Genomic DNA, 13879 nt, shown 5'->3' with positions numbered 1-13879 from the left:
TAAATTACGGGGCGGGGGGTTGGACCCTCATCCTACGACACAGCTCATCGGTGTTCAGCTGTACAAAATTTGTTTAATTTCTGTATTGCTGTCAATGAATCACACTAGTTTACAATGATTGCGACATGACAATTTCAGGACAATTGTCAAGATAAAGATTACGTACTGATTAGCAGAAATAACACTGAACACAACATTATTAAATTTAAACACACGATTTTTCTTACATCTACACAGTGAAGCACTGTCTGAGTTGGCCAATATTACGTCAAATCATCCGATTCTGGTTCTAAGTTCGGTACCATTTAGGATGACAATCAAGTATATGGAGGATGGTTAGTTTTTGTGACAAGATATGCAAAAGATTACTCAAGGTTGCTCATGTTCACTGTGGACGCAAGCTGGTGATCCAATAATTTTACGCCTCTGCCAGCGGCATTTACCTTTAGCTGCAACATGTTTCGGCTGCATGTCCGCCCTCGCCCTCTGAAAACCCAATAAAAAGCTAATCAAAATTTTTACTGATCTTATCAGCTGAAGCTGCCCTATATTTCTAGTTAGGTGAGAAAACATGCATTCATCCCTAGACTGGAAAATATGGTGGTATACACCTGTATAGATGGAGCAGCATGTATACTTCAAAGCCCTCTCAATTCTCACAAGAACGATTAACTACGTGGCTGTTTCGTTTCTCTGCTATCGGAGCTCAACGACTCTTCAGTTAATTTCTAGATGAATGTCAGCCAAAGTGAACCGTGTTCACACAAAATTCCTCTCGCAGGAGAGCTTCTGTGAAGTTTGGAAGGTAGGAGACGAGGTACTGGCGGAAGTAGAGGTGTGAGAACAGGTTGTGAGTCGGGCTTGGGTAGCTCAGATGGTGCCGTGCGGAGTGGCCGCGCGGTCTGTGCACACTGTCACGGATTGCGCGGTCCCTCCCGCCGGAGGTTCGAGTCCTCCCTCGGCATGGATGTGTGTGTTGTTCTTAGCGTAAGTTAATTAAATTAGCCGGCACGGTAGCTCAGCCTGTTCGGTCAGAGGGCTGCGTGCTCTCTGTAATAAAGAAAACTGAGTCAAGGAATCAACGATCACCTTGAACGGATGTTTTGTGACGTCCGCCCAGACCAAACGCAACGAACCATATCGAACAAAATGGAAGAAAAAAAAAAAGATTGTAGAACACTTGCCCGTGAAAGGCAAAGGTCCCGAGTTCGAGTCTCGGTGTGGCACACAGTTTTAATCTGCCACGAAGTTTCATCAAATCAGTATCATCATATTACAATTTTTTTTTGTATATAACCTATATATCAGTAAACATGTTACATACTAGAACCTTAGCCTCCAAAGATAATGTCAACACTTGGCTTTCTTAACCTTTTTATGTTGTCGAAATATGAAATAGCAGAAAACATCATTTAACTGTCAAGATTTAAAAAAAAAACTCACAAGTATTGTTAACAAAAATCAATTTCTTGTACAAAAATCTTCAAAAATTAAAGATTTAAAAAAAACAGACTCTGTGTGTTCGCAATTTTTTCAGTTTAATCAGATACATGTTATTCTGTCACAGACAGTCTTTTCTCAGATATCTTCAATGTGATTAATTGAAGTTATCGACCTCATCTCCATGTGCCTCGACATGAGAGAAAGATTGCAGAAGGTTTGAGTGTATTGTGAATGCTTGGTTACCTTCGTTCCATTCCGCTTGTACCCATGGCGAAATTATATTATAGATCTATTATTAGCAGCATAAAAACTTATATTCTTCGTTATTCCTCGAATCTTTATGCCAGACCATCATTGTTTAATTTGTCTCTCGTTTTCTGTGCGAATAGTTGTCTCTCATCTCTCAGTGTGATATTTGACAGTGTTGCAATTTGCAATGAGGAATATATTGGATATTTGTTAAAATGGATTTTTTGTGGGTAGGTAAATGCAGTAATGATCTTGTATAGGAAGGGATTTAGAAACGTTCGTGATTTCTTGTGGTCCAGGTCTTCTTTCTTCCTAATCTTTTGTGTTGAATCCTCTTTTCTTGTCGCATCTTGCTATTTTCTCACTTGCGTCTTCGTTCTTCTCCGGACTGGGAACTGGCATTTAAGACCTGCTTAATCTTGTTATTGTATAAGCCATTCTTATATTATTTTCTTTCAAATCTTTACTGTATCAGGTTGTTCTTCAGGATAGATTGGACATCCTTCCATCGTTCTCTTGCTTACTTCCATGAGTGTTCAGGGAATGTTCCTCAGCTGCTGGATTCCGTATGGTATGATGATAATTTTAGTAATTCTGTATCTTGGGTTACAGAAATGCGCCTTTTCCTCTTCTGGTGAATTCAAACTTTTGTTCGTCATTGGTGTAACACGTCTGCCTCCATTCTGCTTTGGTGGACATCCATCATATCTCCTTAAGCTACTCTAAACAGTTTACAACAGAAGTGCTAAGTATCTATCACTTTAGCAAAACTGTGGTTATGAAGATCGCATGTGACTTCCACTTGAATAAAGACAGCATCATGTCACATGTCGACTGTATCCAGGTTTTGTCATAGATCCTCATACTTTTCCACAGAGGTGTTATCCTCTTGGACTGTTGCTCCCACAAAGGCATTTCCTTTCGTCATCTCGAAAGCTGATGTACCAGGCACCCACACTCATTGTTCCTTCCTCTCGTGCCTAACCGCTCTAGTCAGTTCTGCTGTCGATCTGACCACGATGACAATGCACTGTTCTTTATGACACAACATTGTGCGCACCTTTTTCTGTCTTAAATCCTCAAATTTCTCTGATTTACATGTTATTGCCACCTATCTTAGTTTTTGGGTTGTTCTATTACTTTTTACCAAGGCAAAAATGATTATCGAAACCCCCCTCCCCTTAAGATACGTTACAAGCTTTACAAACACTAAACTACTAAGAGACTCTACAAAAATTCTGTATTAAAAACTATACATAAGATTCTCCTTACTAAAATTCTACATAACTTTATATCTATTTTAACAGATCAACATCTTTTATCCCCATTCTACATGTACACTTTCGTTTTTATTTCCACTGTTAGTGTAAAGATAATGGTTTCCTCATCTTTATCGCATTGAATAGTAAGAGGAAAATCGATGGTGATGAAGATTAGTATGTTAGTATGTCCCATTTTTTTTCTAACTACCGGTACATCATATTCTATAATCTCTGCACCCTGACTCCGACTCCGGCTTATTTTTCTCTACAATCTCTTCTTTTCGGCATAAGCTGTAACAGAACTTCAAGATAAAATCTATCTCTATTTCTTGTTTCCCTTTTGAAAACTTTCTCCACTGTCCAATTCCATTGTTCTGGAGCTTGTACTTTTATTAGTTGTAGTTATCCGTATCTCCTTCTTATAAACAGTAAATTTTATATTACTTTCTCCCTCTATCTTGCTCTTCCTTATTGAAATCATCCCTGCGTTAAACTCTCACCCCCTTGTGTACAGCCTTCAAAGAAATAAGATGCTTCTCGCTTTCCTTAATAATTCAGGTCTCTCTCTTAATTCTTATCTCCTAACAATGTTTTATACCCATTTCCCTAACATCTCCTTTTAATATCAACTTGTGGTAGCTTCCATAAATCATAAATACTTCTCATATTCCCTAAAATATCTCCTCAACAAATATTCACCGTTCGCGATGGAACATTCCGAGAACAAATATTTCTTCCTTACATAATTCTTTGCACATAATTTCTTGGCTTCCTTTTGTCCACAAAAAATCAACTAATTTCTACGTTACACTACATTTTAAGAGAGAGTCTACTGCTATTTCATCAAACTATACACATGCAATCTCTATCTTTCTCCTTTCTATCTACTCATTCTCCATAACACATTTCCTCTGCAGAAGGATTACTTCAGTTCTTACTTCACTGTTCTTCCTTCACAACTATCTTTTTGGTACACTGAGAAAGTTAGCCAATTTATTTCAATGAGATAATTACAAATTAAATTTTTTTGAATGCATTTTCTTAGCTGCCCAACGCTTTGACTTCTACATTTTACTCTCATCGGAATCTGGATATCCGATACATCTAATTTTTCTTGGGGAGTTAATTTACTGTTTTTACGCTTTATACACTTACAAGTGACTCACAAGGTGCAAGCCCAATGATTTTCCTGTTTTTGGGTTAATCAGTTCGACTGCATTATCATGAGCCATCTTACTTACTTCCCTAGGGCCTTTATATATAGAAAGAAATTTATGGCTTTGATGTTTTTTCTTGATAGAGAGCTGGTTTCCACAAGCACTTTTTGTCTTCGTCAAAATACTCGTGAGATTGCCGTTTTGTCCGCCCTGTTCTTTCTATTTTAACCCCGCAGCCTTCAAATTGCTCAGTGCCTATTTTACTAGATGTTGATGTTATGAATGTTCTGGGATGAAGTTATTGTCAATATTCTTTATCATATGCATCTATAATCTCTTCATAGGTCCCTGTCCACATACATCATCTGAGTTGTGTATCAATACTGGTGTTACCAATGGTGCATTATCCTCTTGGCATACCACTTTTCTCACAGTTTCATATAAATGAACTACATCCTCCATAATTTGGTCATCATCAGTTTTTGTACACCTTCATACATTAACTGTTGACAACTCTTATTCCTCATCTTCGGATTATTCCCAGTCAATTGTCTCCCAGCATGCTGACATTTGTATCTGATCACCCCCTGAACCGACTTCAGAATCTTGTTGATCTAAGCTAAGTCTGTCTATACATTTAATTATAAAATCAACTTCATTTGGTAACTGAATCTCTTGTGCCTGGTCTTCGTACCGTTCATCTCGTAATTCTATTTTTACCAGGCTTTGGTGGTCTCAACTCGACTTCCTGTACCGTTCATCTCACGTGTGTTGTCCTGCTGACGTCTGATTCTCCCAACCTTTCTGCGTTCTAGGCATTCTAGTTCCACCCGAATAATTTGGGCTTTGTGGTGGTGATCATATCACGAATTATAGTTACCACCATAATTTCTGGAGCCAAAACCACTATTTTAATTCCGCAGCTCACCAAAACCATAATTATTGTTTGACCTCTGTGAGTTTCCAAAACTATAGCTATTATTATTCCATGGGCGATTACTATTCTTCCCAAAACGATAACGCCAGCCGGGGTGGCGGAGCGGTTCTAGGTGCTACAGTCTGGAACCGCGCGACCGCTACGGTCGCAGGTTCGAATCCTGCCTCGGGCATGGATGTATGTGATGTCCTTAGGTTAGTTAGGTTTAAGTAGTTCTAAGTTCTAGGGGACTGATGACCTTAGAAGTTAAGTCCCATACTGCTCAGAGCCATTTGAACCAAAACGATAACCTTACCCTACATTACTGTTGCCATTGTAAGCATTATTAAAGGCCAATCGGTTGCTACTATTCCCCCTACTATTAGTTTCTCTCACCGCACGTTGTTTTTTAGCTTCATCTTCACTCAGCATGAATTCAAGTTATCTTAACATCCCTTTAAATGCTTGTATATTATCTCCAGCACTGCCAACCGATGATTGCTGATAACACAAGGGTAACTTCATTGTGCACATAGTACATATCAGTTCCCCATCACTGTATGGATTGTCTAAACACTGATTCTCTTTCGTCATTTCTTCAAAAAATCTAATTGGCCTCTTTTCTTCCGAATTTTCTAATTACGCCGTCTGTAAAAATCCATACTCTATACTATTTTGGGTTTCCGCGGATCAGTATCACTCCAAGAATGCAGACTTGAATTGTTCACACAACTGACAGTTTGTAGCGACTCTTGGCATCGCTTCCGCTATTGCGCCTTCCATATCACCACAAATGAAATCAAGTTATGTCCAAGTGACCAGTGTTCCGGAAAACCCGATTTGGAATTGATGTATAAACGTGCGGGAGTGTAAGCCGTTCCCGTTTTCTTTGTAATGTTGGAATTTTCTGACTCAAAAAATGATCATTGTCAAATTTCTCTATTGCCCCATATAGCATTTGTGTTTTCGCAACATTCTCCGTTCCCTTCAATTGTGTCATGTTTTCCTTTATTTGTCCTACCGCAGTTGGATCCTGAGACGACATATTTGAATCCCATCTAGCATCGCATTTATGCAAAGGTGTGCAATTATCTATACCGACCGTTCCTCGTGTATCGGCCTGAAAGATACCTTCCCGTTATTGGATCAGTCTTTTGTCTTTGTACTTGTTCATATTGACCTGTAGTATATGGTTTGTTGTACTGTAACTCGTAAATTGAGAATTTAGTACGCGTGGCGCAGTAAACTGGTCTGTTGTCGCGTCATTTGCGTACGTTCGGTGGGTCGACTGCCTCTCTGTTGGTCGCAAGTTTGAGAGAACGGGTAGTGTTCGTGATGACAGTGTTGGCAATGTCATACGTCTAAAAAGGATGAGAACGCCTGAAAACATCGAGAAGACACGCGCTACGTATCAAACCAGCCTCAGGAAATTGATCGGACGAGCTGCACAACAGGTGGGAATAAACAGGGAGACATTGCGACGACAAACTGTTGTTGAAGACCTGCATCTCTTCCCACACAAAATTCAAAGCCACCAGTCACTAGGCCCCAGGGCCATTGAACAGCCGTTGTGTTTCGCCAACACTATTGTCCACAAAATTGACGAACAGGACTTTAATTTGAATATGGTCCGGTTTATCGACGAAGCCCACTTTCATTTGTATGGATTCGTCAATAAGCAAAATTGGTGCATTTGGGGGACTGAGAATCCGCATTTCGCGATAGAGAAGTCAATTTTCCCTCAACAGGTGACTGTGTGGCGTGCAGTGTCCAGTCACGGAATAATCAGTGGGATTTTCCTTGATGGTACGGTGACTACCGAACTGTATGTGAAGGTTTTGGAAGATGATTTCATCCTCTTTATCCAAAATGACCCTGATTTCGACTAGATGTGGTTCATGCAAGACGTGTGACTGCTACGGTCGCAGGTTCGAATCCTGCCTCGGGCATGGATGTGTGTGATGTCCTTAGGTTAGTTAGGTTTAAGTAGTTCTAAGTTCTAGGGGACTGATGACCACAGCTGTTAAGTCCCATAGTGCTGAGAGCCATTTGAACCATTTCATGCAAGACACAGCTCAGTTAACCGCTTCTTGCACCATTGTCGGCTGTGAACGCACATTACCTGCTTCGATCGCCTGTTTCAACTGTACTTCTACCATTTGTTTCTGCTTCGGATCGGAAAATACTGACGCAACATCTTGTGGACATACAAGTGGAATCTCATTACTTTTTTGCGTTTCCGCAACCGACACGGAAGATTGCATAACGGGCTTGGTTACATCTGGGCTTTTTTCCACCGCTACGTCAGATGATATTAACGATCCCGTTGCCTCACTACTGCTTTCTGTACGGTTCTCAATACACTACTTCAGTTCTGTACGAAGCTGTTCATACTGCTGCTTATTTTTCGAAACGATATTGAAAATACCTGTATCGAATCTTTTTAACGCGGCTCGCGTGACACGTTTACCGACATTGAGTTCTTCCACGATTTGTTGCGCCTTACCAGACGCCTTACGTGCTAAATTATAAACTCTTTGGTTGATATTAGGCGCTGCATCCTACACCTGGTCAATATCAATAAGCATCTTTTTTTCTGATCGGCCATAAGCGATTGAATTAGTTCGCGCGAGTCTCTAGCCACTTTCCGGATTTCACTAAACTGTTCATTAACTTCCATTCGCATCTTTTGCGGATCTTTACGAACTTTTTCGAATCCAGCATTGGTTTCAATTTTGAGACCATTTATAGCAGCATGTGTTTCGGTTTATAGATTCGCTGTTTCGGTTTTCAAATTCGCCGTTTCTGTTTTTAAAGCCGCCAACCCTGCATTTGTTTCTGTTTTTAAATCTGCTAACTCTGCGCTCATCGTTTCACTTGTTTGCTTGACAACAATAGTAAGTAAGTTGATTCAACATTACGAACACACTATCAGACGCTTCGCAATCGCCATCTGTCACCATTTGGTGTAAATTTTGCCGTTCGCGTCTTTCATGTGACATCTCAACGACTTCTGCGGATAGTGCTGACGCACTTACCCATTCTTTCCGTAGGAAACTGTCCCGTTTAATTCAAAATTACAACAATTGGTCCAACGTACCGAAGTTGCACGTTCTCTTATACTGCTTCTGAACCACTAGATTTGTCATCTGCCCGGTTTTGTATGGTCTCAACCTGAGATATCGATTGCAAAACTGCCTCAATTCCCCTGCATTGTCGCCGGCCGGAGTGGCCGAGCGGTTCTAGGCGCTTCAGTCTGGAATCGCGCGACCGCTACGGTCGCAGGTTCGAATCCTGCCTCGGGCATGGATGTGTGTGATGTCCTTAGGTTAGTTAGGTTTAAGTAGTTCTAAGTTCTAGGGGACTGATGACCTCAGAAGTTAAGTCCCATAGTGCTCAGAGCCAATTGAACCCTACATTGTCACTTTGTTCGGTTTCGTGACGCACATTAGATACATTTTGTTGTACGTCCTTTTCTATCCTATCAGGATCTTCAGTTTGCCTTATATGCGATGATCTACGACCGTCCGCCATCTCAGACTGTCTAACCGACCTCTGTCGTTCAGGACTTGCGCGTGCCTGAGCTCTAGTTAACATGAAGTTATACGACCTGACACATCTCCAAAATATCATGGAAAGCCTCTTGTGACATTAACACATCATTATCTTCGCCGTTCACAGTTTGTGAGTGCTCAAACAACTCAACAACGCGCTGAATAACTTTTGCTCAAAAATACAAAAATTTTTCTTTACACATTAATACAACCTTTTCTCCTCTGTGGATCACACATTTATAGTATTCCGACCACTAAGCATACGCATACATTGAGTAACTTTGTCACTTTTTTTTAAATAATTTTTTTTTTCTTAATACCAATTTTTAATTACGCCTTCTAATTTGACTAATTGCCATCCTGGCAGAGCAATTGCCATCCTGGCAAGGTCGCCATAATTTGACGCTACACTCCTTTTCACATTCATCAGACATCAGCAAAAACACCCTGTGAGTGCATTAGAGTCATTAGAATAAATTACAGGGGGTAGGAATGGACCCTTATTCAATGACAGAGCACATCAGTGTTTAGCTGTACAAAATTTGTTTAATTTCTGCATTGTTGTCAATGAAGCACTCTAGTTTACAGAGATTGTGACAATTGTCAAGATAATGTATTACATCCTGATTAGCAGAAATAACACTGAGCACAACAATATCAAATTTTAACATAAGGTTCTCCAAATGATTTTTCTTACATCTAGACAGTGAAGTCTGAGTTAACCAATATTACGTCAAATTATCCGATTCCGGTTCTAAGTTCGTTACTATTTAGGATGAAAATCAAGTATATGGAGGATAGTTAGTTTTGTGACAAGATACGCAAAAGATTATTCAAGGTTGCTCATGTTCACAGTGGACACAAACTGGTGATCCAATAATTTTTATGCCTCTGCCAGCGGCATTTACCTTTAGCTGCAACATGTTTCGGTTGCGTGGCTGCTCTCACCCTCTGAAAATCCAATAAAAAGCTAATCAAAATCTTTACTGATCTTATCAGCTGAAACTGCCCTCTGTTTCTCGTTAGGCGAGAAAACATGCACTCATCCCTAGTCTGGAAAATATGGCGATATATACCTGCATAGATGGAGCAGCATGTGTACTTAAAAGCCCTCTCAATTCACACAACACCAATTAAGTACGTGGCTGTTTCGTTCCTTCCCCAACGGAGCTCAACGACACTTCAGCTAATTTCTAGCTGAATATTAGCCAAAGTGTTCAAACAAAGTTCCTCTTTTAGCGTTGTTCAGAGCGTGATGTATCCTTTTCTACACTTGACGCTGATTCAGAGGAGAGTCCTCGAAGTTTTCGGTATTGTGTCTTTGGTAGAAAACTGTCTCCCACCCGTGTCCTTCCGTGCTTCGCGTCACGGCCTTTTCCAGACCAATGGGAGCGTCCCTCATGGAAACTACCTCCGCTAATAGCAAAGGCTGTACCTTCAAACTACGCCGAAATCTCGCCGCTTCCACTCCTTCCGAGTTTATTTCAGCCAATCGGACATATTGTGCCTGCTCCTGATGCCTAAAAGTTACACGCGTACGTCATTAGAGCACTACGGATCTTTCACGTGATCAGTAAATGCGACTCTCTTTTAACTGCCTGTTTGTATCCATCTGGAATTTCCCCAACGCAATTTCCTAAAGAATTTCTCTGTTGCAGGCAGCGCTGGGCCATTACCTGTTCCCTTCGACGTATCGCCTGGTGCCTTCTTGCCATGGGTCACCGACCACGGTTAGAAGCATTTCGTTGTATGCAGACTGTGGCTGCGCAACTCGAGTCTGTCCCGAACTAAAGCTTTTCTTCCAGCAACATTTTTCACCTCGTGCTCATTGACATGCAGGATTTGGGTACGGTGCATTAATACCGTCGAATCAAGTGTCATACCTTTTTCATTACATACTGTAATTTTGATAGGCAAATCTGCTCATTATCACCGAAGTATGTCAGGTGACATATCCATCTACTTGTTACGACGTGTAAAACCTCATGTATGGTGCGAAATTAACATTCATTCAAGCTGCCACCTTACAACTGATATTTTTTTTACAATTTTCAATACGGTTTTGATTCTAGCATACGCATTATTATTATTACGTTTCTCTGGGAATATATGTGACTTAACAGAGCTTAATACCCCACTCTTCAGTCTTACATACAACTCCAACAACCTGTCTTAAACATCAAAATTCTTTCAGATTACATGTCAGATGATAGCAAGTGTCAGCTATCGAATCGCATTTAGTGCGAGATGAGCAGGAAAAAATAATTCGTGTTTGTTACTATCACAGATTAGTGTGCACTGACTACTTCAAGACTACCCATTAAAGTTGACATACATATCTACTTTTGCATATATTGATAACATGGAATACTAATCAATGGCACCACTTATTTACGTAACGTACACAGATCTGATGTATTAAAAACCCACTTTTGATTTTAACTATTGTCAATGGTAATCACTGGCTTTTCACAGCTTATTATCAGTTATACTGGCTATACAATGTGTAATGAGTATAAGTGCAGGTATTTCTGATGGTCACTGAGGATTGTGTGCTAAACAACATTACATCAGTATTTACGCCATTTGCCGACTGATAATTAGTCGCCAGTGCGGGTCTCCCGCATCGTTCCCTACGCTCCTGGGAGTATGGGACCTCATCATCATCATCATCATCATCATCATCATCATCAACTGAAGCTTTTACAACTTGTATTTTTTAGGTTGGGCAGTAACTCCAAGTAAATGTGGCAAGAGCAAGCTATTAATACTTGTTTTCCCCTGGGCGCTAGACTATACTGACAGGCGTAGTCCACTTAGGGTTGCAGTTACGACCATGCAGAAAACATCAGCTAGCAAATTGTGTAACGTGTTTTTGGGAAGACTGTTTGACATAGAGAAAAAACAACCAACACATCGGTCTGTGTACTTATTAAGGTACCACATGTAAAAATGTTGAAAGGTGGCTACACTGAGTCACAGCGCCAGAGATTGCGCCAAAGAGTATTATTCAGCCGCCTCCACTGGCAGTGCTTGTTCAGAAGTTGCCGTGGGAGTGCTTGTTGAGAAGTTGCGGTGGGCAGTTGTAGTTCTGAGCTAGCCGTAGTTGCAGTACTAGTTGTGAGCATGTCGTGTGCAGTTGTTCTGATGGGCTAGACAGCCGATGCTGTTCGATTGCGGATGTTGTAATGATCAGAGTGTATTTTTCGTCAATATATATGAAGGTAAAGAAAATCTTTTATTTTTTATTTCAAATGTGCTAAATAACAATGCCTCTTGGTCACAGGTTCAGTCAACAAAGCATCTGGCTTGTGTTCATGTATTAGAGTGTAATTCTGGTTTCTATATGCAATCATAGTATTTCTGTTTTTTTTTTAATTACTTCATTGTAAATGGCGTTTAAAGCATCTTGTCGTATTGAGGAAGAACCGTGCCAGATGTGTACGTTGAATCACACTTCCACACACAGAACAGTTACACTTGTGCTTTGTTGTTTCGTAGCTTTTATAGTTGCTGGGGACTTAATTAATTAATTGTGTTAACGGAAATTTTCTTTCATTCTTTGTTGTTATTCTATGCAGTCAGATTGCGTACTAATATCAGTCAGGGCCAACCGGTTACGAGACTGCGTAATCGGACAGATAGCTACTAAAACTAAAAATATTTGCATTATATTTAATTAAGCCCACATGCACGTGGCGACCGCTGCTTCGGATCGTCCCTTGGAATTCTTCTGATAGTAAAAATAGCAGACAGTAGTATTGTTGAACTAATTTGTAGTTTAGCAATTGTAGTCTATATTGCATGTGTAGATTTGGTAACTGTCATTCTTTTAATGGTATTTTGGCAGAATTTAATTTTTGATGTCTTGTATACAGGTCTGACAATTTTGTGCAATTGTGAAGGTTTTAATTGTTCGTTAATCGTGTTTGTCGGGAAGCATTTCGTGTGAATGGTATTGTTGGAGATAAAGTGTCATTGTGTGTAATTTTCGTATAGTGACGAGTTTTGTATGTTTTGTAAATGATTACGCGATCGATGAAAAAGGCAAAAATGATGGATAGTCAGAATGACGTAATTGTTAACATGGCGAACTCGCCAATGCAGGAGAACAGTATGATGAATAATGAAGTAGAAAGCAATTTAGTAAGTCAGGAAAATAGTCCGGAACCAGTTCAAAATTTTTCACAATCAAAAAATACGAGACTAACGACAGAAGATTCTGGAATAGTATTGAACACAGATAGCTTTACGGCTATGACGAAGGAAGTTGGTTTTGCGGGAAATGTTAGGGGTGAAAAGAATTTCGAACCAGTTAATATGTAGCAGTTGATAAGTGCAATATTAAATTTGGGATCTGAATTACAAATAGTGGGATCACAAATAGGAACAATTAAAACGAAAATGGAAACATTGGCAACACGGTTAGACTCACAAATAGGAACAATTAAAACGAAGATGGAAACAATGGAAACACGGTTAGACTCGAATAGGGACATGTTTCAAAAATATGAAAGATGAATTAAAGAAAGAAATTAGAGAAGAAGTACAATCGATTTTGAATGCTCACAATAATACACTCCTGGAAATTGAAATAAGAACACCGTGAATTCATTGTCCGGGGAAGGGGAAACTTTATTGACACATTCCTGGGGTCAGATACATCACATGATCACACTGACAGAACCACAGGCACATAGACACAGGCAACAGAGCATGCACAATGTCGGCACTAGTACAGTGTATATCCACCTTTCGCAGCAATGCAGGCTGCTATTCTCCCATGGAGACGATCGTAGAGATGCTGGATGTAGTCCTGTGGAACGGCTTGCCATGCCATTTCCACCTGGCGCCTCAGTTGGACCAGCGTTCGTGCTGGACGTGCAGACCGCGTGAGACGACGCTTCATCCAGTCCCAAACATGCTCAATGGGGGACAGATCCGGAGATCTTGCTGGCCAGGGTAGTTGACTTACACCTTCTAGAGCACGTTGGGTGGCACGGGATTCATGCGGACGTGCATTGTCCTGTTGGAACAGAAAGTTCCCTTGCCGGTCTAGGAATGGTAGAACGATGGGTTCGATGACACTATTCAGTGTCCCCTCGACGATCACCAGTGGTGTACGGCCAGTGTAGGAGATCGCTCCCCACACCATGATGCCGGGTGTTGGCCCTGTGTGCCTCGGTCGTATGCAGTCCTGATTGTGGCGCTCACCTGCACGGCGCCAAACACGCATACGACCATCATTGGCACCAAGGCAGAAGCGACTCTCATCGCTGAAGACGACACGTCTCCATT

Source organism: Schistocerca cancellata, chromosome 1 (assembly GCF_023864275.1).
Source record: "Schistocerca cancellata isolate TAMUIC-IGC-003103 chromosome 1, iqSchCanc2.1, whole genome shotgun sequence".
Lineage (NCBI taxonomy): Eukaryota > Metazoa > Arthropoda > Insecta > Orthoptera > Acrididae > Schistocerca > Schistocerca cancellata.
This window is presented reverse-complemented; position numbering follows the sequence as displayed.